Source organism: Carcharodon carcharias, chromosome 2, assembly GCF_017639515.1.
Source record: "Carcharodon carcharias isolate sCarCar2 chromosome 2, sCarCar2.pri, whole genome shotgun sequence".
Taxonomy (NCBI): Eukaryota; Metazoa; Chordata; class Chondrichthyes; order Lamniformes; family Lamnidae; genus Carcharodon; species Carcharodon carcharias.
In genome coordinates this window covers 160,503,934-160,529,600 of record NC_054468.1, presented here as the reverse complement: position 1 = coordinate 160,529,600, position 25,667 = coordinate 160,503,934, and the positions used below count along the sequence as shown (strand labels likewise).

The window sequence follows — 25,667 nt, the reverse complement described above, 5'->3', positions numbered from 1 at the left end:
TTTATTTTTAATCATTTATTCTAAATTTATTTTAGGCCATAAGTTGTTTAATGACTTGGCATAGATGAAAGGAAACACGGAACAGTTTAATAATAATATTTTGTGGCTTGAAGTCTGGACAATCAGCCTTGTGTGTTGTAATACTGGGTCAGTCTTTCTTTGGCAGATTCTTTAAAAGTATGCCATCTTCTCCCACTTCTGCTGTCAGATATGCGCACAGCTGTGAGTCTAGCTGCTACCTCCTAAGGAAACTCTACTACCATGCTTTTAAGCAACTGCATCTATTTAATTTTAAACTGCGATCCTTAAGCACTTCATGCAGGTCGTATACATCTCTTCATCTCAAGCCTTACAAAAGTAATTCATGTTAACGATATTCATGAGCTGACCTCCTAACATTCAGTGTGACATTTCACCAACCTGCCAATTCACAATTTGGGCCTTGCGCGACAATCCAGGGCTTTTTAGCTGAAATTGTCTTATGAATTTAAATATTTTCAATAATTGCATATTTTATTCTCCTAAAGGTCAGGGATATTTATGTGTGCGGCGTAATATTTTTATACTTTTAACAGCCATACCAGCATCAAGTGATCCTAAGTCATGGAGAGAAGCCAGCCTGTGTTTGCTTTCAAGATCAAATGATCAGAACACAATGGATTGTCAATCATAAACATAATGACGCAGGCACTAAATGCATGACGATCCCATGCAGACATTTACTGATAAGCTACAGGTTGCTGGAGTGGAGTTAAGCAGTTAGTATGTGCAGGAAACCAGGTGCCGCATGGGCAAAGATATCATAGGCTTTGGGGAATTCTGCCATTTGAAAAATGCAGCTGTCATTCTGTTGCAGGTTATCTGTGGGAAGAGTGATAAAATTGCTGACTTATGCAAACAATGCATCTGACATCTAGCTCATAGTTCTGAGCTTTGCAGGTTGTTTCATGCTCTCTGTGGCAGCTTGGAGTGAGCCTGAGACAGAACAGTTGAAGATCTACTGCCGCGCAAGGCCATGTCCTCCTGGTGTTTGGTGCAGGCCACATTGTAGCAATGTGCCACTGTCATAGGTTTACTGAATCTTAAACTCTGCAAACACCGGCCTAGAAATGATATTGTACAGCATCTGCTTATTGCCTAAAAGAGGATATTATATGGTGTGCACACATTCATTTATACTTGGTTTGCAAGACAGGCCATGTTGGTTGGGGCACCTGTAGAGGTCTGGGATGCCCACTTGAAACAGGCATTAAACAAGCTAATGATCCTTAAAGGGTTCACTGGAAGACTCAAAGAAACAAATGAGCTTCTTCTGGCTCCAAGTTAAAACTGCAGGCTGCTGCCAAACCACTCGGCCCCTCTTAATCTAAACCCTCACCCCCACTGCCCCCCACTCCAGTGCCAGAGTCGGCACTGGCTGATTTTATTCTTCTTCATGAGGTGCACTGCCTCATTGGGGCCAATTTAACAGGGTCATCTTCCTCATGAGTTTCAGTACAGTGGCCACCATGTTGACATCTCTCTTGGATCAATTGCTGGTTGGTCATGGCATTGTAGGACCCACTTACAACGATTGAATCCTTTATGATATCATCCATAAATATGAGAACAGGTTTCACAAGTATACTGAAGACACTACGATTTACCACACAACCACCTATTTTAAACCCTCCACTACCTCTGTGTTGTCAGACTGCTTGCCTGAATCTGGTCCAGAACGAGCCACAATTTCCTCCAATTAAACATTGAAAAGACCAAGGCCATCATCTTCACCCCGCCAAAACAAACTCTACCAAGTTTCAATAGTAGAAGGCGCTTCTCACACGGACAGACAGGGTCACGTTAACATTTAAATATCAAACTCTGATGACACCACTGAGACACCAAACTGATCTTAACTTATGACTGCAATAGGGATGCCCAATGCCAGTGCCACCAGTGAAGGTTGAGAACAAGCAAGAACAGGGTCAAAAAAGGCCATGTGAAGTTATTATTTTTAATTGTTTTTGGATTTGCTTGTGGCCTGGAATTTAGCAGGAGTGCTCTTCCAGACCCCACAATGAAACCTTGAGTCCCCACTCTGCTCTCGCAACCGTAATCATCTTGTGAACTGCACCACCCTCCTCCCCCAGTAATCACTTACTTTCTGCCAAGGGCTGCCCCCTCAGTTCCCCAGTGGCAACTTTCTGCCATCCCATTTCCACCCACCAGCCAGGTAGCAATTCCTGGTGGCTTCAGGAAAGAGAATAAGCTCCATTACTTATATGGGAGTTAAAATCCCCTGGGTATCACTTATCGATGGACCGGGTGGTTTGCTACTTGCCTCAACTCCAGGCAGCTTGAGTTAAAAATCAAGCCTATATTAAGCTAATGACTGTTCTTGGAAGTTTGACGGGCCCAAGCTGAACTCTTTTACTTTGCTATTTTTAAATTGTTTTGTCCAGATTTTCTCTTTCTTTAGATTTTCTCCCTCACACAGTAATCAGAGGGTCCTGCTGCTGTTGTAAAACCTCATCAGAGACCAGTGTAGGAAGCAGAACTAGGGCAGGAATATTGTAGCTGTATTTCTACCTGTGTTCAAACTGAATGCCATTCTACAAAGTAGGAGCCTTGCTATTCCTGATTAGGAGTAAATTCAGTCCATACTTAGTTTACTGTAGTTTCATGGTGAACCCATGATGATTGTTATCATGCCAAAGCCCAAAGAACTGTGTACCTTTAAAACATGAAGACATCTAAAATCCAAACATTGTCATTTAACCAAATGTTCTTGAGTTATCATAATAAATACATTTTCCCTCCAATCATTCTGATCTTTTGTGATATCCTACACTATGGGCATTGATCCTTCACCCAGGTTTCTGAATATAAGATAAGGGCAATGGGTTTTGCAAGCCCCCTTATTTTATTTTCCTTCCCACGAACATACTATACATCAGCTTCTGAGTGAATGACAAGGTTCAAAGACTTTCAGCCACATTGTGCAAGACTTTCAGCCACATACACACACACCCCCCTCACCACCCCCACCAGCATACCCCCCCGCCACACACACACCCCCACCAGCATACACTCCCTGACATACACATAAACACACACAGACACAGCACCAGCATACCCCACCGAGGCACACACCTCACCAGCATACCCCACACATATACACACACCCCACCAGCATACTCCCTGCACATACACACCCCACCAGCATATACCCCATACACACACACGCACCCCAACAGCATACCCCACAATGCCCCCCCACCAGCAAACCCCCCACACACACATACTCCACCAGCATACACTTCATACATACACACACACACACACACACACACACACACAGACATCACCCCCCACCAGCATACTCCACAACACCCCCCCAAGAGCATACCCCTCACACACACACACCCCACCAGCATACCCCCCCATGCACCCCCCCAACCAGGATACCCCCCCAACACACATCCCCCCACCAGCATGCCCCCCAGACACACCCCACATATACACACACACACCCCACCAGCATACCCCCCTGTGCACCTACCCAACCAGCATACCCCCCTGTGCACCCACCCAACCAGCATACCCCCAAAACATTCCCCCACACACACCCTTCCACCAGCATATCCCCTCCACGCACACACCCCACCAGAATATCGCCCGCCCCCCAATGTACACAGACACACACCCCACCAGAATATCCCCCCCCCCCAACATACACAGACACCCCACCAGAATATCGCCCCACGCACACACACCCCACCAGCATACAGGAATGAGGCTGAGGGGTGAGGATGGAAAGCCCAGGATAGGAGGGCCTGTTTTTTCTTGTTTGAATTGATAGAGTATTCCTGATTTTCCTAGCGTCATTAGAAAAATAAACAATTAAACCCTGATCCTTCTTCCTGTTAAATTGGTCTGGTGGTAAGGCTGCCAGTGAAGATAGGAGTTAGGCCCCAAAGACGTCATCAGAGCCTGATCTGCATATTCAAAGAAGAACACCACCAGCTTCTGACAGCTGGCCCTTTTGCCTGCTGAGCAGGTTAAGCTCAAGGTAAAGGGAAGACAGCAGCACCTTGATGGGCAAGTCTAACGGGCAATATTAACTGCTGACTGGCATGATTTCCACCAAGCGGACAGTGTAAACACCGCCTTCAGTAAATCAACATCAAATTAAATGACAAACTGAATGGCTTAAATAAATATATTTGACAGATAATTCATATCAGTCAGCTAAAGCAATAGAGGTCAGTACGTTAAACAAGGTTGTATGTTTATGTATATAAGGCTAACATATAATAAATACTAAGTACACTGAAACAACACCTTCTGCACAAACTATAATTTCTCCTTTTAAATCTTATAAGATATCTTCAAAATCTAGAAACTGTTTTGAGTTTTCAGAGAAGTGAAACAATTGGAATAAAATCATTTGACCACTATATTGGGAACTGGCAAGTACAGCTCACTGTTGCAATTTCAGAAAACATCCTGCAATTGTCTGGCTGGTAGCTGAAACAAGACCATAAGACGTAGGAGCAGAAGTAGGCCATTCAGCCCATTGACTCAATGAGATCATGGCTGACTTAATAATTCTCAACTCCATTTTCCTGCCTTTTCCCCATAACCCTTGATCCCCTAACTGATTAAAAATCTGTCTATCTCAGCTTTGAATATACTTAATGACCCAGCCTCTACAGCCCTCTGCAGTAAAGAATTCCACAGATTCACAACACTCTGAGAGAAGAAATTCCTCCTCATCTCTGTCTTAAATGGGTGACCCCTTACTCTGAGATTATGCCCTCTAGTCCTAGGCTCTCCCGCAAGAGGAAACAACCTCTCAGCATCTTCCCTGCCAAGCCCCCTAAGAATCTTGTATGTTTCAATAAGGTCGCCACTGATTCTTCTAAACTCCAATGAGTACAGGCCCAACCTATTCAACCTCTCCTCATAAGAGAATCCCTCCATAACCAGGATCAACCTAATAAACCTCCTCTGGACTGCTTCCAATGCCAGTATTTATTTCCTGAGATAAGGGGACCAAAATTGTTCACAGTATTCTAGTTATGGTCTAACTAGTGCCTTGTATAGTTTTAGCAAGACTTCCCTACTTTTATACTCCATTCCCTTTGAAAATAAAGGCCAACATTTCTTTTGCCTTCCCTATTATCTGTTGAGCTTTTATGTTAGCCTTTTGGGATTCATACATGAGGACTCCCAAAACCCTCTATGCTGCAGTTTTCTGCAGTCTTTCTCCATTTAAATACTATTCAGCTCTTGTATGTTTCCTGCCAAAATGCATAACCTCACACTTTCCCATATTATATTCCATCTGCTAAGTTTTTGCCCACTCACTTAACCTGTCTATATCTCTCTGTAGACTCTTTGTGTCATCCTCACCATTTGCCTTCTCCCCTACTTTTGTGCCAACCGCAAACTTGGCGATAGTACATTCACTTCCCTCATCCAAGTCCTTAATATATATTGTAAATAATTGTGGCCCCAGTACTGATCCCTGTGGTACTCCATTAGATACAGCTTGCCATACTGAAAATTCCCCCCTTATCTCAATTCTCTGTCGCCGATTAGTTAGCCAATCCTCTATCCATGCTACTACACCACTTCCAACACCATGGGGCTCTTAGCTTATTAAGTAGCTTTTTGTGTGGTACCTTATCAAATGCATTTTGGAAATCCAAATATATTACATCTACTGGTTCCCCTTCATCTATGCTGCTTGTTACCTCCTCAAGGAATTCTAATAAGTTTGTCAGGCATGATTTCCCCTTCATGAAGCTATGTTTTATGTTATGTGTTTCTAAATGCTTTGCTATTACATTCTTTATAATAGACGCTAACCTTTTCCCAATAATGGGTGTTAAGCTAATTGGCCTATAGTTACCTGTTTTTTGTTTCCTTCCCTTTTTGAATAATGGAGTTACATTGGCAGTTTTCCAACTTCTAGAACTTTCCAGAATCTCAGGATTCCTGGAAGATTACTACCAGTGCATCCATATCTCTGTAGCTACTTCCTTTAATTCCCAAAGATGCAATCCATCAGGACCAGGGTACTTATCAGCCTTTAGCCCCATTAGTTTCCCTAGTATTTTTTTCTCTAGTAATAGTTATTGCATTTATTTCCTCCCCACTTTTGCCCCTTGCTTATTTAGTATTTTTGGAATGCTATTAGTGTCTTCTACCATAAAGACTAATGCAAAGTACTTATTCAGCTCCTCTGCCATTTCTTGATTACCCATTGGCATTTCCCCAGCCTCATTCTTTAAGGGGCATTATTGTTCACTTTGGCCTCTCTCTTCCTATTTATATATTTAACGAAGCTCTTACTGTCTGTTTTTATATTACTTGCTAGGTTACCCTCAAAGTTTATTTTCTCCCTCTTTATTACTTCTTTGGTCATCTTTTGTTGACTTTTAAAACTTTCCCAATCCTCTGGCTTACCACTAACCTTTGCCACACTGTGTTTTTTTTTCTTTTAATTTGATACTATCCTTAACTTCCTTGGTTAACCATAGTTGGTTTATCCACTTCCTAGAATCCTTCTTCCTCACTGAAAGTCATGAACTATTTTCTTAAATGTCTGCCATTGTTCATGAACCATCTTTTCTGCTAAGCACCTTTCCCAGTCCACTCCAGCCAACTGTGCCCTCATTCCATTGTAATTACCCTTATTTAAGTTTAGCAGTTGTTTCTGACCAAAGTTTCTCACTCTCAAACTGAATGCTACATTATACCATGTTATGGTCACTGTTTCCTAGGGGATCTTTTATTCTGAGATCATTTATTAAGCTTGCCTCATTACACAGTACCAGATCCAAAATAGTATGATCCCTGGTTGGATCCACAACATATTGTTCTAGGATACTATCTGAATTCACTCTATGAATTCTTGCTGGTGGCTACCTCTGCCAATGTGATTTTCCCAATCTACATGAAGATTAAAGTCACCCATGATTAACGTACTGCCTTTTTTACATGCCTTCATTATCTCCTGATTTTATTCTCTGTCCTACAATATAGCTACTATTAGGGGCTCCATAGGCTACTCCCACTAGTGTCTTCTTCCCTTTGTTATTTCTTACTTCCACCCATATGGATTTCAGATCTTCCAATCCAAAATCATTTCTTGCTATTGTACTTATTCCATCTCATACTAACAAAGCTACCCCACCACCCTTTCCTTCCTGCCTGTCCTTTCGTAAAGTCACATACCCCTGAATATGTAGTTCCTAGCTTTGATCTCCTTGTAAACGCGTCTCCATAATGGCTATAAGATCGTACCCATTATCCTCTATTTGTGCCGTTAATTCATTTATTTTGTTCCAAATACTATGTGCATTTAAGTAAAGGGCCATTAATTTTGCCTTTTTACCATGTTTTCCCCCTTTGACCCTATTTGCTGCTGTCTGTTTATGTTTGTACACTCTGTTCCTTCCTGTCACGCTCTGGCTATCATTACCTAAATAGCTGCCCCGCAAGGCTGCCATATCGTTTTGCTTTGTAAGTCTATGTATCTCCTCTCATGAATCTTCCCCCCATCTATTTCATTTAAAGCCCTCTCTACAGCTCTAGTTAGTTGATTCACCAGGACACTGGTCCCAACATGGTTCAAGTCAAGCCCATTCCACCAGAACAGCTCCCTTCTACCCCAGTACTGATGCCAGTGTCCCATGAACTGAAACCCATTCCTCCCACACCAATCTTTGAGCCACGCATTTAACTCCTTGACTTTATTTACCCTATGCCAGTTTGTACGTGGCTCAGGTAATAATCCCGAGATTATTACCTTGGAGGTTCTGCTTTTTAATTTAGCTCCTAACTGTTCAAATTCTTTCAGCAGAACCTCCTTTCTAGTACTATCAATGTCATTGGTACCAACATGGATGACGACAACTGGATCCCTCCCCTCCCACTCCAAGTTCCTCTCCAGCCCTGAGGAGATGTCCTTAACCCTGGCACTGGGCAGGCAACACAGCCTTCGGGACTCATGCTCACAGCTGCTGAGAACAGTATCTATCCCGTTAGTTATATTGTCTCCTACCACTACTACATTCCGATTTGCTCCCTCCACTTGAATGGTTCCCTGTACCATTATGTCATAGTCAGTTTGCTCATCCTCTCTGCAGTGCCCGCTCTAATCTAAACAGCTTGCAAGAACCTTGTAACTGCTAGATAATTGCAGGGGCTGAGGCTCCTCGACCGCTACCTCCTGGGTCCACATACCTGTCTCATCTCCAGTCACACCCTCCTGTTCCTAATCACAGACCAAATTTGAAGGGGTGTGACCGACTCCTGGAGCAAAGTGTCCAGGTAACTTTCCCCAGCCTTTCCCCAATGTCTGCAGCTCAGACTCCAGCACCTCAACTTGGATCTGAAGTTCCTTGAGCTGCAAACATTTACTCCAGATGTGTTCATTCTGGATCACCTTGGTGTCCAGCAGGTCCCACATGCTACAGCAGCAACACATCACTCGTCCTGTCATCACTATCATATTTTATTTAATTTATTAATTAGTTTCTCTCGCATCCCTGCTCTTTATACTTGAAGATTCCCCTGATCTTTACACTTTACTATAATCAATTTTTTACACACCAGTATCGATCTAATACTTAACAAGCTATCTTTAAGAAAGAGAAATTAAGGACTAGAGACCTAAACACAAACTAAAGACCTCAATTTTTCTTTAAAGACTAGAAACACTCACCTATCAGCTGCTCTCCCAGTTCTTTTTTTTTAAATGAAGTCTCCACACCCTCCCGGCTTGTTTTTATAATGAAAGAATGTCTCAAGACAACTTTTATTCTCAGTCTATTTAGAGATCATTAATATTATATCTGAATTACCATTGAATGTGATACATACACAGAATTCTGTAGCATTATCCCAAGTTTCTAGTTTGTTTAATCAATGAAAGGTATCTAGCAATGGTTTAGACCCCATTGCACCTAAACCTTCTGCTGCCAATTTCTCCAGTTAATAATGACATTAAAAACACATCTTACCTTCTCAAATTGCTCATTTACACAGAAGTTCTCATTCCATGGTAGCTCTTGTTTCTGAGGAGTTTATGAAAGAAAAGAAAAAAATTAATCTTGCATAGGTTATAAAATAAAAGTAACGATGATACTACAGGGCCTATCCCATTATTTTTTTAGTCCATAAGGGCATTAGTTTACCAAACATTTCGACCAAAGTATAAGAAGACTGTTTGTCACACAAACACACGCTGGTTAAACTCACCACTCTAGCTGATTTTTTGTTACGAAAAATGAACAGCCTCCACATTCTTTGAGCAAGATAACTTTCTCGGCATTAGAAATGGACAATGTAGAGTTTTATCGCTCAAAAAGGAACCTGTGTGCCTTACTGTGAAAACTATTACAGTCCAGAACAGGAAATTATGCAATTTCCACCACACAGTTAAACTTCACATTGATAGCATAGAACAAGGTTTCTGGAAATGATAAAAGAAAACAAGGTCGCCTGTTCCTACACAAACATTGTACCTTGAGTGAAGGCAGTACGCTTTCACTGTACTCGAATCACATACAACCAGCAGTACATTGCTGACCCACCAACCTGTTATTCCACTGAATATTAGTGGCTTTTGTGCCCACTTTTCTTACGCACGCGCACATATGCATGCACACTTTCAAAGAACAAGCAACACAACAGTTTTTTAACAAAGATGTGAGATCCCTGCATTCCCTATTAAATATGACACTACTTGATGTGTTGAGGGTGCTTCAGAATGACTTATCGTCTGCCACATTGCATTCTTCATCATTAGCCAACAAGGCATGTGTGACAATTGTAAATTTTGCCTTAACACTAATTCTATCTCCTTACCTCAAGTAACTGCATTTATATTCTTAGGTCACCAAACTGTAGAAACAATAAATGAGCCCTTACCTTCTCCATGTGATCGCTGTGGAACCAAGATGCTTTTAAGCAGCCATCTACCATTCTTTATATTAACACTCTCAGTCTTTTTATAGATGGAAGCTACGGAGATGTATTATCTAGATAATCCATGTAGAACTCCTCTAGCTGCAGCATGTTAAATAACCCCAGTGATATCATGCTTGTCTTATTATCTTTAAGGTCATATGTGGGATAAATTCTCCATTGTGTGGGATTCTAAAAAATACGATAGCCTTTGATTCAGAAGGCCTACAAAGAAAGAGGCAGGTCTGCACTGCAAGTTAATGAAAAATGTAATTGAATGGAACAATTGCATAATTGCTCATTCCTCTCCATAGTGAACGCACCCTCAATATTCACTTTATCATTCCACATTTTGTTGTTAGACTCCAGTACATGGTTTAATATTGGCCCAGATCTTCCAAGGAGTAACAATTATCATTGGATTTCTGCTCCACTCGAAAATTCTTCCAACTTAACGTTGCACTGCATTTCTTCAAGGACCTTCTGAGCCTGGCTTTAGCAGAAATGCGGAGCACAGAGTCCATTGGGGAATTCCGTCAAAGTGGAGTAGAGTTGGGGGAAGATGGGGCACACCCCCTTTTTATAGGACCAGCCGCTGTATGGTAAGTTTAAAATGTCGAATGAATGAGTGAATCAGTGAGGGAACGAATGAGTGACTGGGCAGGATGGTAGGGCGGGTAAAGTGGTATGGTGGTGAGTGGGTGGGCAGGTAAGTAGGTGGGTAAGTTGATGAGGTGGGGTAGATAGAACAAAGAACAAAGAAAAGTACAGCACAGAAACAGGCGTTATGGCCCTTCAAGCCTGCACCGGTCATAGGTGAATGGGTAGATGGGTAAATGGATATGGTGGGTATGTGGGTCAGTGGGTGGTCAGACGGGGTAGTCGGGTGGTTGGTGTTATGTTTCTGGCTCCTTTTCAAAACTCACCAATCTCATGCACAGGACTGGAAAGTAGGTTTGATTTATTTGAATACTTCACCTGACATATATACACACTACAGGATAACTCAACACGTAGGTCTACTCTGGGGGTTCAGCAATCACCATTACTCACAGCAACAGCTGCAACCACTCACAGGCACCACTAATTGGTCGCTGGTCACATTCTGCTTTCCATTTTGGCTCCTTGATCACTTGCATAGGCTCTTAAAATGATATCACAACAGTCGGGGGGGGGGGGGGGGTGGGGCGTTGCGGTGGTCAGGTGGGTAGTTGGGGATCAGTGTGAGTAATTGGGGGCTCAGTTCTGGAGTTACCCAGGAGTTAGAATAGGATTTAATCTGTCTAAAATTTCCGGGTTGACTATTTGGTTAAGTACGCCGGAGCTGTCAGAAGTCTCTGACTCTAACTCAGAGTCGAAGAAATTGGGGAGCAGGGAATTGCCCATCAGAATTTGAAACTCCCAGGGCAATTCCCATGTGGGTAAATACATCAGGACTTTCACAGGGTCCCAATGCCCATCTTTGGTCAAATATCCAATATCCAACAATCCACTGGCTGGAAGATTTGGTCCATAGTCTAAAAAGTTATCAATATTTGCTCATAGGTAGATACTATGTGGCAGACAAATAATTGACTTCACTGAAACGTATTTACTCAGCACATTTCATAAATAATTAATGATAATTGATAAAGGCCTCCAGGTCAGGCACCTGAATGTGAGGTCAAATCCCTTCTTGATGCAAAACTTTAATTTTCCGTGAACTCACTGACACCATCTGAAGTTGAGGGAAGTACAAGTATGGAGGAGATATTCAATGTGTTTCTCAGGATTTGGTGGAGATACTCGAGGGCCAGGGTTTTGTCAACAGTGTGCCATTCCCAACATTGTAACTGGAACTGTGCGCCACCTCTGCTTTCTCTCTTCCTACCATTGCTCACATGATTCTAATTAAAATTCTAAGTGTCGGTGGTGTGCATGGAAACCAAGTGTGATTTAGTGACGGGGTTAGCTTTTCATTGGCGAAACCTGATGTCAGCTGACAATGCTGCATCTACGGGCAGTCTGCCCTGCTCAAATAAGGAGGCTCTGAATCACTGCCAGAAAACTGCAGTGCTGTACTGTGTCATATTCATCGGAGGTTCATTCAAATACCCTATCCAACCCCATGTCTGACCATCACAGAAGACCATGATTCAGCAATGACTCCCTGCTATTCTCCTCCAGGCCATAGATGAATGGCAGGAGGTGCTCATTCCTGAAAATGGCATCAGAGGCCCTCCCATCAGATTAAGGTGGCCTGGATAGAGGTGACAGAAAAGGTGAGCAACTGTGGGGTAATGCGCCAAACCTAGGTCCAGTGCAGGAAATGGGTAAGTGACAAGCTCCAACCCACCAGCTTAAGAGGCAGTGTTGCATCTTCAACAGGGATCTCTCACCTGGTCACCAATAATGAATATGTGCGGATGGGCAGCTATGCCTGAAAAATGAGTGCATGGTCAGCCTTCATGCCACATGGCAATTGAGGCCAAAGCATGTGGAGGTTTGGCTTTTGTGTGTACTTGGATGTAATGTGTGAATGACAGGTTCATATATGTGATGGGGATGCAAAAAGGGGGTTGGGTGTCACTTGGTCGTGGTCACAAGGAGCCTGCTGGACACGCAGCAAAGGCTAAGGGAAAATGTGTTGGAGATGCCAGGGATTATGCGCAGCTTTCCACGGTGTGTGCAGGAGTCCGTGCTAGCCATGAGTTCTTCCATGTCCCAGGCATTTGAACACATGGCTTAATCCATGGAGAGGATAGAAACCACAATCATCTACAATCCCTCTCTCTGTTATTTAAAATAAACACAGTAGTATTTGTTCACTGAAATCCATGGAGTCATCTTTGGGACCCAGGTTTATAAATCAAGACTTTCTGTTTCATCATTCATTAAAATTAACCATTAGAAACTTGAGGTTAAGGATCTGCCATTTTGCAATACTCTCTCGGTGTGTTGAGAATATTGAAGCAGAAAATATCCCCTATAATTAATGATAACATTACACAACTGAAAAAAAATTACTTAATAAGACAATTATAAACATTTTCTTCACTGAAACAAATAGTGGCTAAGCTGTTGATAATGCAGTTTGGTTAAGGTATATTATTCCAGAATCCTGCTAAATATGTTGAAACAGATAAAAAAAAGGTTGCTTATAACTCAATTACTTTTTACAGGAACAGCCTCAGCTTGGTTGTTGGACTGCCACCTTTAGAAGCAGATGGATCTTGGGTTAACAAGAACTTGGGTTGAGTCAGGAGGTTGAGGGTTCAAATTCTCATTGCAGAGACTTGAGTACATCATTTAGGCTGCCACTTCTATCTTGTTCTAAAAGAGTTTTGCAGTGTCAGAAGTGATCTTGGTTGGATGGGATGTTAAACAGTGACCACATCTGCCCTCATTAAAGATCATGTGAAACTATTTAAAGAGGCGGGGAGGCAATCTGACAAACACCTGGAACAAGTTATCTGGCTATTTATCTCATAGCTATTTGTGGGATCTTGCTGTGCACAAATTGGCTGTTACATTTGCCTACATTGCAGTAACTATGCTTCAAAAGGGTGGCCCACTACCCAGCTCTACCTGTCCCATCCCCCTCTACCAGCTTATATTTCACCTCATTTCTCCATTTCCTTAGTTCTGATGAAGAGTCATACAGACTCGAAACGTCAACTGTATTCTTCCCCGCAGATGCTGTCAGACCTGCTGTGTTTTTCCAGGTATTTTTGTCATTCGCTATGAAGTATTTTGGGATGTTCTAATGATCATGAAAGTTTATTCGACTAATATTGGCTTAACACTTAAAATATTAGGGATCTTTTTGGACCTTATAACCGTATCTTCAGCAGCAATTGCTATTTGCAAAGAGAAAATTAATAACGTTATTAGGTATAGAAGCTAAAACAAGAGGAAACAAAATAAAACAGGATGAACAATGTTTGGGGTTACAACAAATTCTAGGATCATTAGGATAAAATTAATTATTTAGGAAGCAAATTCAGTAGCTGTGCCATCACAAATAGAGTAGAGACAATTTGCTCTGATTGATATTTCTAGGGATCTTTTCTTCTCTTTTCCTCTCTCTTTCCATATATGTCTGTGACTCTTCCGATGCCTTCCATCACTTTAACAGTTTCCAGGCCATAGCTGCCTCCTCTTCACCATGAATGTGCAAATCCTCCACACCCGCAGCAGGATGATCTGAGCGCTCTTCACTTCTTCCTCGAACAGAGACCCAACAAACTCCCATCCACCAGCAACTCCCTCTGCTTGGATGAACTTGTTCTCGTGACGAATAGCTTCTCTTTTAACGTCACTGACTATTTAAATTGTTTCATGGGATGTGGGCATCGCTGGCTAGGCCAGCATTTTTATTGCCCATCTTTAATTGCCCTTGAGAAGGTGGTGGTTAGCTGTCTTCTTCCTCCAAATAAACGGCGTTTTCTCTGTGTACCCACATGGGTCCTAGTGAGATCTGCCTTTTTGTGGAATATGTGGAACATTATTTGTTCCAGTCTACTCAGGCTTTTTTGCTTTTATCTTAGTGTTTAATTGACTGCCATTTCTCTTCAAGGAATGCCTACCATGAAGAAGTATTGCTCTTCTCTCCAAAAGGATTTCCGCCTGTCTCTTTTGCCCTGTTCACCTTCATTGCTTTCCATTTCTCTCCTGGTGTTTGACAAGGTGTTTACTAAAACTCACTTTCACAGCCATATTTCATTCCTCAGCAACTGTCTCCGTCTCCGACTTACCCCACATGGATTCCAACTGAAGTTCCATCCCTCATGTTACGAACCCACCCAAGATAACAGGTATCTCTGGGACATACAACGTTCCTCGACTGCTGTTCTCGTCACATTCTGAGATCCACACTCAGTGCCATGTGCCGCCATATGAACATACTCGACCTCTCTCTCCAGCAGCACCGACACACTCTATCTCTAAACTGTCCTTATCCCCAGCTTCATTTTATTCTTTGTCTCATCCGACGCCTCAACAAGAAACTTTGTCTCTTTCTTTCAGGTGCAAAGGAACACAAGCTCCAACACTCATCAACACCAACGCCCATCCAGGACCCTCCACCCCTGCCCATCCCTCTGACCCCATACCGTCTTCCAATCCCAGCCCCAGCCGTGTATTCACCATACCCCCTGACCTTCCCCTCTCTGATGCTGAACGTTCAGTGCTCAGCAATGGACTCAGTTTCATACCCTTACGCCCTCATCTCAATGAATTTCAGGCTCGGCATGATGTTGAACTCTTCTTCCGCCGCCTTCGTCTCTGTGCTCACTTCTTTGGGCAGGAGTCCTCTCCCCGTTCAATGGATCTTTTTACCTGCCTCCAATATTCCCCCTCCACCTGGACCCTCCCTCTGGATTCTTACCTGCTCTTGATCTTTTCATTGAGAACTGTTGGTGTGACATCAGTCGTCTCAATTTCTCTGCTCCTCTCATCCACTCTAACCTGTCTCTTTCTGAACTTGCTGCACTCCATTCTCTCAGGTCTAATCCTGACATTGTCATCAAACCCGCTGACAAGTGTGGTGATGTTGTTGTCTGGCGCACTGACCTCTACCTCGCGGAGACTGAGCGTCAACTCACAGACACTTCCTCCTACCTCCCCCTGGACAATGACCCCACCACTGAACATCAAGCTATTGTTTCAAGGACTGTCACTGACCTCATCTCCTCTGGAGATCTTCCCTCCACAGCTTCCAACCTCATAGTCTTCCAACCTCTGACGGCCAGCTTCTACCTCCTACCCAAAATCCACAAACAGGACTGTCCAGGCAGACCGATCGTGTCAGCCTGTTCCTGCCCCACGGAACTCATTTCTTGCTATCTTGACTCCATTCTCTCTCCTCTTGTCCAGTCTCTTCCCACCTACATCCACCTACATCCATGGACGTCCAATCCCTCTACACATCCATCCCCCACCGGGATGGTCTGAGGGCTCTCCACTTCTTCCTTGAACAGAGGCCTGAACAATCCCCATCCACCACTACTCTCCTCCGTCTGGCTGAACTTGTTCTCTCACTGAACAATTTTTCCTTAAACTCCTCTCAGTTCCTCCAAATAAAAGGTGTGGCTATGGGTACCCGCATGGGCCCCAGTTATGCCTGTCTTTTTATGGGGTATGTGGAACATTCCTTGATCCAGTCCTACTCAGGCCCCCTCCACAATGCTTTCTCCGGTACATTGATGACTGCTTCGGTGCTGCTTCATGCTCTCGTCTGGACCTGGAAAAATTTATTAATTTTGCTTCCAATTTCCACCCCGCCATCATTTTCACATGGTCCATCTCTGACACTTCCCTTCCCTTCCTTGACGTCTCTGTCTCAATTTCTGGTGATAGACTGTCCACCAATATCCATTACAAGCCTACCGACTCCAACAGCTACCTCGACTACAGCTCCTCACAACCTGCTTCCTATAAGGACTCCATCCCATTCTCTCAGTTCCTTCGCCTCTGTCGCATCTGTTCTGATGATGCCACTTTCAAAAACAGTTCCTCTGACATGTCTTCCTTCTTCCATAACCAAGATTTTCCACCCACGGTGGTTGACAGGGCCCTCAACCGTGTCTGGTCCATCTCCCGTGCATCTGCCCTCAAACCTTCCTCTCCCTCCCAGAACTATGATAGGGACCCCTTGTCCTCACTTATCATCCCACCAGCCTCCGCATTCAAAGGATCATCCTCCCCCATTTCCGCCAACTCCAGCATGATGTCACCGCCAAAGACATCTTCCCTTCACATTCCCCCCCACCCCGTCGGCATTCCGCAGGGATCGTTCCCTCCGGGACACCCTGGTCCACTCCTACATCACCCCCTACACCTCGACCGCCTCCCATGGACCTTCCCATGCAACCGCAGATAGTGTAACACCTGCCCCTTTACTTCCCCGCTACTCACCGTCCAAGGGCCCAAACATTCCTTTCAAGTGAAGCAGCATTTCACTTGCACTTCCCTCAGTTTAGTCTACTGCATTCGCTGCTCTCAATGCGGTCTCCTCTACATTGGTGAGACCAAACGCAGACTGGGTGACCGCTTTGCAGAACACCTTCAGTCTGTCCGCAAGCATGACCCAGACCTCCCTGTCACTTGCCATTTCAACACTCCACCCTGCTCTCATGCCCACATGTCCATCCTTGGTCTGCTGCAATGTTCCAGTGAGGCTCAATGCAAACTGGAGGAACAGCACCTCATCTTCCGACTAGGCACTTTACAACCTTCCGGACTTAATATTGAGTTCAGCAACTTTAGATCATGAACGCTCTCCTCCATCCCCACCCACTTTCTGATCCCTTTTTTCCAATAATTTATAATTTTTATATTTTTTTTATATATATTTTTCTTTTCCCTCTTATTTCCAATATTTTTAAATGTATTTCCATCCATTGTTTTATCTCTACCTTTTAGCCTATTTTGATCCCTTCCCCACACCCCACCCCCACTAGGGCTATCTGTCACTTGATTGTCCTGCTCTCTACCCTTAATGTCATCATTCGCACATTCTTCAGCTAATATCACCACCATCAACACTCTTTTGTCCTTTTGTCTATAAATTCTTTGGAAATCTCTTCTTTGCCTCCACCTATCACCGGCTCTCTCTCCAGCTCTACCCGTCCCAGCCCCCTTCAACCAGCTTATATTCCACCTCATTTCTATATTTCTTAATCATGAAGAGTCATACGGACTCGAAACGTTAACTGTGTTCCTCTCTGCGGATGCTGTTAGACCTGCTGAGTTTTTCCAGGTATTTTTGTTTTTGTTTCAGATTTCCAGCTTCCGCAGTATTTTGCTTTCTTCTTCCTCAACTGTGTTTTCAGTACTTGATGACTATATTGGTGTTATTTGTTGTGGTATGATGTGCATGCACCTTTAAAAGAGTGTATCTTAAACTACTATCAATCATTACTACCTTGACAGGATATGATATCATAGTCCCATGATTTGTAGTCAGTCAGCAAGCAGCAGGGTAGAGATCAGATGTACTAAGCCTCCTATTAAACTTTTCTTATCTTCAATTAAAAAATCCACATTATTATTTCACCAAACCTTGTGTACGATTGGTGTATTTATATCAAACCAAGATGATGACAGGGTGGCAGCACGGATTTTGAAGATTTGACAGCAGAATACAAGTCTCACACCCTTCACACCCAGAAGAAGAAAAGGACTGGTGTGATATTGAAACAACTATCAAGAGTCCAGGAATCCTTTAGACACTGTACCTTCATTCTAGGGCCGCACCTTACTCCAGCCAGCAGGCATCCATCCTGGTAAAATTGTTCAAATTTGGGAGAGCTTAATTAGTAAAAGTCAAAGTTTAAGCAGGAGCAGAAATTAAACAGCACTTTACAGGTGGTTTCACTTTACGCAGAACTCCACAAACAGGAGAATTAATACTGAAGTTAAACTGCAGACTGGGCTGGGAAGAAAAATCTGTCCAGTAACAGCTTCTAACAGCTAGAAGAAGCCTAGAGAAAAAAACCTTTTTTCACTGTTTGTTTTCATTCGGCGGCCATTTTCCCACCCAAATCACTGCTTTGTGGGTGGAGCTTAGAGTTACACAGGGAAAAATCAGAAAGAGCTCAACAGTGCCACCATTGCAAACAAGCAGACCAGCTAAGGCAGTGGCCACAAAAAGTATTGCAACTCAGAGCTAAATGAACCATAAAAAAAGCTGCAGGAAACCTGATAGCTTTCAAAAGCTCCAGATAACATAATAAATCCAAAAATGTAAAAGGTGACCACAAAATTTCCAACACTCAATTGGTAGGCAATGGATCTTCTATCTGAATTTTCCTTGTTCTGACAATACGTTGAGCCATATTTTCTGGATGTCAATATTTCCAAACCAGATAAGCTATTAAATTAAAATTGTTAAAGGCAATGGAGGCCTCCATAGACTCAACACACCAAGCCTGTCTGACTACCATATTAAAAATCCAGAAAAAATATGATCAACATTTGAAAATCAAGTGAAGCTCAACACTCGAATTCACGTCTTTCAGGCAACAACCAACAGAGACCATTGACCAATTCATAAGTAGATGCACAGACAAGGGGCATGATTGAGACTTTATGGCGGCAGAGATAGCTGATAGAATTATCAAACTCATGATAGCATCTACCCTAATGGTAACATTCCAAAAAGACACCTTGGACCAGTCTAAAGGTTACACTGTGGAAGCACTATCACAAAGTAGATGCAAGTATGAAGCCATACTAATGAATAGATAGACCCTACAAGCCAAGCACAATTCATCCACCATTGGCAGAATGGCCAAAGCAGGCAAGCCTAGTGAGCAATGCAGACAGTGCGGCCTTATATATGCACCTAGAAATTGCCCAGCTTTAAATGCTGTGTGCAAGGCATGTGGTGCCAGAGAATATTGGAAACGTCAATGCAAAAATCAAAGGGCAAAGCAAGTGGTTCACCATCTTGAGAAGCCACAACCAGAGACCATGAATATATTTGGGTCACTGGGAAGTTGGAGGGAAAGGATCAGGTGATAAGCCACCTAACTCTTTTTGTGTTTAAGCAACTATTTTTGTGCAGACAAACACAAGCAAATGAGATCCTAAAAAAGCAAGATCCTGAGTGGTCCCCTTTCTCTCTCTCTCTGTCCATCCAAACTGCAAGTTTTAAGCCCTGTCTGCTGTGTGGCTCTCCATGTGCCACAGGCATAGAATAAAGAATCAACCTAGTAGCTGCTGTTTCTGGAAGAAGAGATAGATTGACCATCAACATCTTTACCACCTTGACGCCGCACACAGAAGGATCATTGAGTTCAGCCTGAAGCCAGCCAAGTCAGCAAGCTTCAAGACCTGTATACTTCGTTAACTTTAATGGACTTTAAACTGATCAATTTATCTTCCCATTTTGTAACTTATTGCTGTGTGTGTGTGCGTGTGAACTTCAAGTGTATGTGCATGTGAAAGTTGGAGTGTTTTTGTTATTTTTCTTAGGTTGGGTTAAGTACAACCCCAGATGCATTTTGAAAAACTCAAGGAAACCTGCTGTTTGTGACTTTTAGAGCTACAGCATGTAAACAGTCAAACTCACTGAATTGGCAAGCACATCCTTATTTAAAAAATCCTGTTGCATTCAAACAAGGAGAGGGAAAAAGCAGAGGCATCCTACCCCTCCTCACCTGATTGTAACATGGCACACACTGCTGCCACTGTGCATTGGTGATGGAAGGAGTGAATGTTCAAAATGGTGGATGGATGCTAATCAAGCAGGCTGTTTTTCCCTGGATGTTGTTGAGCTTCTTAAGTTTTGCTGAAGCCGCATTCATCCAGGTAAGGGAAGACTATCCCATCACACTACTGTCTTATACCTTGTAGATGGTGGACAGGCTTTGAAGAATCAGTGAGTGAGATACTTGCTGCAGGGTTCCTAGCCTCTGACCTGCTCTTGTAGCCACAGTGTTTATGTGGCCGATCCAATTAAGTTTCTGGTCAATGGTAACCTCCAGGATACTGATGGTAGGGGATTTAGTGATTGTAATGTCATTGAAAATCAAGGAGAGATAGTTAGATTATCTCTTGTTGCAGATGGTCATTGTCTGCCACTTATCAGCCCAAGCCTGAACGCTGTACAGGTCTTGCTGCATATGGGCATGAATTGCTTTGGAATCTGCGGAGTTGTGCATAGCACTGAACTCTGTGTAATTATCGAGAAAATTCTGACAATTGATGGAGGAAAGGTATTGATGAAGCAGCTGAAGTTGTTGGGCCAGGACACTGCCCTAAGAAACTCCTCTTGTGATGTCTTGGGACTGAGATAATTGGCCTCCAAGAACCACAACCATCTTCCTTTGTGCTAGGTACAACGGCCCACCCACCAGCACAATCTTCCTGGAGGCAGCTTTCTGACTAATCAGCTCTGCGTTCATTGTCCTATTAAAAATGTAAGGCAAGGCTCTCAATGTTGCTGGCCTAATCAGAGGGCTGGCAATTCCAGAGCCTTGTCAGCCCCACTGAGAAAGTTTGTTGCTGCTGAGGAAGGTTGGGAGCTGTGAGGGTGTCTCAACATTGAAGGTATCCTCAGAAACCTTCATGAAAAGAAAAAGTGCCGAAGATCAAAGTGGAGATCAGAGTGGAGCCGAAACCCCTCTGGAGTAATCATTTGGGTCATGAGTATGGCCTTTCCTGACATCAGCCCCCTTATTGATGCATTGCGTTTGCCACAGAGAGATCATCTCCACTGACCTGGTGTCTTCCGCACTGGGCAGGGGGGTGGGGCACTCCTTTACTGGCAAAATGCCAGCGAGGTTGCAAAATTGCCCCTAATTGGCACCTTAATCATCGTAATTGGCTGCAAGCCTCGATAGAGCGGGCTGCCAATCCAGTTCCTTGCCAGTCCCTGGGAAACTTCCCTGGCGAAGGGATTGCCGTTCGGATCCTCCAAGCCTGCCAACAACATTTCTGGAAAAATTCAGCCTGAGATGTGGAGAAGAAAATAAGCAGAAAATAATATTTTTAAAATATATTTATCATTCCCATAAGTCACAAACACATTTCTCTCTCAGGAATCTTCTAACAGATTTAGAGAGATGTGGGTGATAAATTGGACTCTGTAGCACCAGTATTAAAGCACTACACAGCTTCCTAATGTTTGACAATAATGTCCACAATGTCCATTTTTGACAGTTTGCAGTGTACTGTTGCAGACTGGAGGTCATTGAGACTCCCAATACAAAGAAAGCCAGCATCACTTCATCCCCTCTTGAAAGAGACAAGCAAGCAGAGTGAACATGAGGGTTTGTATGGATTGCAGTCTTCCCCATGGTGCAGGGTGCCAATTACTTTATGCACGTTGCCTTGTGTATACTTCATAACAATGTTGCTATGTTTAAGAATAGAATGGGATGCTACTCCCTCAATGAATCATAATTCTTTCATTCTGCAACAGTCTTCAGAGCCTCCTGTGTTTGACCCTTTGGCAAGTCAAAGGCAGGCAACTGGGCAACAAGTGTTATCTACTGATGACATGGCTGTTGACTCCAGTCCAGGACCCATGCGCACAAGCTCTGCAGGCCAACAATGAGCACCATGTTGCCACAAGGAACATTATAGAGCACACCATCAGTGCCCTTGAGTAATGCTTACACTGCCCACACTTCTCTGGTGATGCCCAGCAATATTCAGCTGTGCAAGTATCAAGACTTGGTAGAATACTTCATGCTGCATAATCTGGCTCTCAGGAGGGAACAGTCCCTGCCACCATCTACTAGGCAAGATGCTGAGCAGCAGGAGTATGAAGAAGAGGAAATGCAACAGGAAGTGGATGAACAGGAAGAGCAAGGGAGGCTACATGTAGACTGTTCTAAGTAATTGTGGTAATTATGGTTTTATGTAATGTGCAGTATACCTTTATGAAGGATGTTATAAAAGAAGATCACATGATCTTATGTAACCAGTAGAGAAGTAGCACGGACTACCTCTATAGTCAGTAGTCTGTAGTTAGTAGTCAGAAATACGGAGACAGGGTTTGAGTTGAAAGCACACGTGTAGCTGCTAAGTACCTTTGTAAGTAAACAATGCGTTCCACCTAAGAAGTTTCTGCTGATCAACTCTGTCTATTGTACCAACTCAGCCATCCCATAACAAGCGTGCAGCATGGATCCATAAGTCCCAACAAACTGGTGACTAGAGTCCAACATTAGTGAAATAATTAATAGTGATACGAGTAACTTCAATCACACCTCCCCTTTCAGCAACAGTTCCTCGCTCCTTATCTTTCATCTATCACTGACCATCATATCATCCTCTTTCCAACAACACACACTGGAAGATGCTGATCTTCAATTGGGAAGACTGCAGAATGCCTTGGGGTGCAGCCTCAGGCACCTATGGGTCTAAAAGGTCTGGCTTCAGACTGCGCTATATCAGGCTGGGCTGCAGCAGTATGAGCTGGCTGGCTGAAAGGGAACAGCAAAGACACAGGTGGAGTGACAAGTGTGGGATCTCAAATTCTGCTGCCCTGAGAGAAGACAATGGGCTCATACTCCATAGAATTACTGTCAGTGTCCCTAGGCGGCACCTCGACAATCATATTGACCTGTTGAAGAACAGATTGATAGACTGCTGTGATATCCTGCAAACCCCTTTTGAACTCTGTTATCTGGTGTAATGAACACAGCAGTTTGAGATTCCACTGCAGCACTCAAGACCTTTGTTGGTGCTGTACTGGAAGCTGTGTTCCACAGGGATGATTGATGGAGGTGGCCATCAGTTCTATTTTGGAAAGAACAGACTATAAAATCTGCACAAAGGCCTCCTCCATGTTTTATGTGCTGGACTCCTTCATGTTCCTTTCTGGCAGGTATTCAAGTGCATTATACATTTGGTTATGTACACCCATCAGCTTTCCTCTGTACCTGGCCTATCAAACTCTTCATCTGCAGCAGAACTAGTGTGCAGCCTTGCCCTCAGGTGAGCTGGCAACTGAACGATCTTTGTCACCTGTCCTGGCTCCTCGACCTGTACCCAATTTATCACCATGTACAGGTCCCTCCTCTATCCTAGCCACTAAAAATACACAAGAGGTGGGTTTGCTGTTGGGACTGGGAATAAAACTTGAAAGTTGTGCATTCCGTCAGCTCCCTGGCATGTTCCCAGCTGCAAGCGATCTTGCCAGAGGCAGGATCAGTGTGGCATGTTTAAACTATCTTCAACCACTGAAGCCATACATGGTCGGCCCCTGACTCTTCTGTGCATCCACCAGATCCATGGTCATCAATGTCTTGCGCTATAGACTGCTCAGCGTAGGTGACCGAGTCACAGATGAAATTTTTGAGGAAAACTTTCATGACTCCATAAACCTCTTCGTGTGTTAGACCAGAGATGCGTTTGACGCCCCCACAGCTAGCCAGGCAGTGAATGGCCGGCTTAGTAAAACCCTGGATATTATCGCGAAGCACTTTGTAGTGCTGCTTAGCTTCACCTTTGCCCAGTCCCTTCCTACCTTTTCTTGTATCAAACATGATCTACAGTCAGTGGCAGATAAGCAATTAAGATTAATTAATTGTCAATTAAGAAGCATACAGAGAGTGTCATGAGATCTTGCGAGCAGTGCAGACCTACCCCTGAGCCCCCCTCACTGCCCCCCCAAGAGGAGGCAGTCTCACTGTGGCAGGTCGAAGCTTCGTCATTTTTGATGGTGTATATCACTGTCACAGATATGTCATTGAGTGAAGAAATCATGGAGACATTTACCTCCGATGGCCATATATACGTAACCTTACCTTGCATCACAGATGCGTCACAGTGCCCTCCTTGCCACTCCATCTACCTAGCCATCAGCAGCGATCCCACTGGTCTCACAGTGGGGGGCTAACAGCTTCCACTGGAGTGCGCCAAGATTTCCCATGTCCCTGCCATGGAAAATTTAATTGGAAGGCTAATGTCGAGGTGGTCTCTGAAGTGCATCCAAATCATCAGTGCAACTCTAACCATGTGGGGTTGGGAGATCTGGGAATAGTCCCGACATCTGCAAATATTCTAAGAGCAGATGATTCCACCCACAGTGTCAGTATCTGAGCTGATGCTTGCAAGTGTTAAATCGAGTGACAGTGTATTTCCTTTTTAGCTCTCTTCTTCCTCTTCGTCCATTGACTGGAAAATTTCCAGTTCCTAGATAACTGAAGCGAAAAAATAGAACAAAGGCTGCAGTGAGGATATCGGGAGAAAATAAGGAATGTGAGCTTACATCATCTGTACCTTCTTAATCAGGAAAATTAAGGGATGAGGAGGGAGTTGGGAAGCAAGAAGGGTTAGATATACAAATATCCTCATCACTGATCGCTTCAGCCCTGCCTCAGTGATGTTCCTTCCCATGATGGATAATACCCTCTACTTCATGGTGTTAAAACATGCAAGTGCACTTGTTCTCCTCCAGTCCTTTGCTGCTGTCTCTTGTTCTACAGCACCTTCTCTTGCAACAAGGAGGGAAATATGTCAGTGTCCTGCAATGTGTCCTTGTGATGTGGCTGTCATAATTGAATAGCTGCCAGACTGTGCAAGCTGTGGGTTGTGTTTGCAAGATTTGCAACAGTGCTAAGTGTGAGTGTGAGGTAAAGCCTATGGATAATAGGGCTGAGTCCTGATTGATGGAGGTAGCTGGTAGGTGGCTGATGGGATTGTATTGAATTGAGTAGTGGATAAAGCTAGTGATGAAGTTGGTAAAATATGCTGGATGAAAAGTACACACTCACCTTGATAACTTGTGTGGAATCATTAAAGCTCTTCCTGCACTACATCTATGTTCATAAGCAACACTCCTGGCATTGGCATCCATCATTATTTCTCATTATCCCTGTGCATCTGTCTGCAGGGCCTCCTATTCCCTCTGCAAATGCAGGACATCTTTCCATCTCTTCTTCCAGATCTCCACTGCATTGTCTGGAAACTTTGGTGTACACTCTCTCACATGTTCAGCCATTGTTCAAATTATCAGGGTACAGATTCAGTTTTCAAACGACTCACCTTTTCTTGCAACCTCTAAGAAATGCAGGCTGCCTTTAAGTAGCGCTAGCCATTCAGAGCCTCGTTCATGCGTGCAGCCAATAAACAGCACAGGGAGCACTGGTTGCATACAGCAACATGCAGTGTGAATTCCTCATGCTGCCTGCAATAAACAGACATGAGTTAATCGTGTAGTGTGACCCTCATATCTGTTTTCAGGGATTGGCCAACTTTTC

The 25,667-nt window shown here is 43.6% G+C and overlaps 1 long non-coding RNA gene across 2 annotated transcripts in view; it reads right to left on the bottom strand.

Annotated features, from left to right (window-relative positions):
- The window catches only part of LOC121275364, a 171,121-nt gene extending 161,744 nt beyond the window's left edge, over window positions 1-9,377 (bottom strand). For both annotated transcript variants that reach the window (XR_005942399.1, XR_005942400.1), the window contains exons 1-2: window positions 9,259-9,377; window positions 9,021-9,074 (exon numbers count right to left, since the gene is read on the bottom strand). This is a non-coding gene — a long non-coding RNA (uncharacterized LOC121275364). The remainder of the gene's footprint in view (window positions 1-9,020; window positions 9,075-9,258) is intronic.
- Between the last annotated feature and the right edge of the window lie 16,290 nt (window positions 9,378-25,667).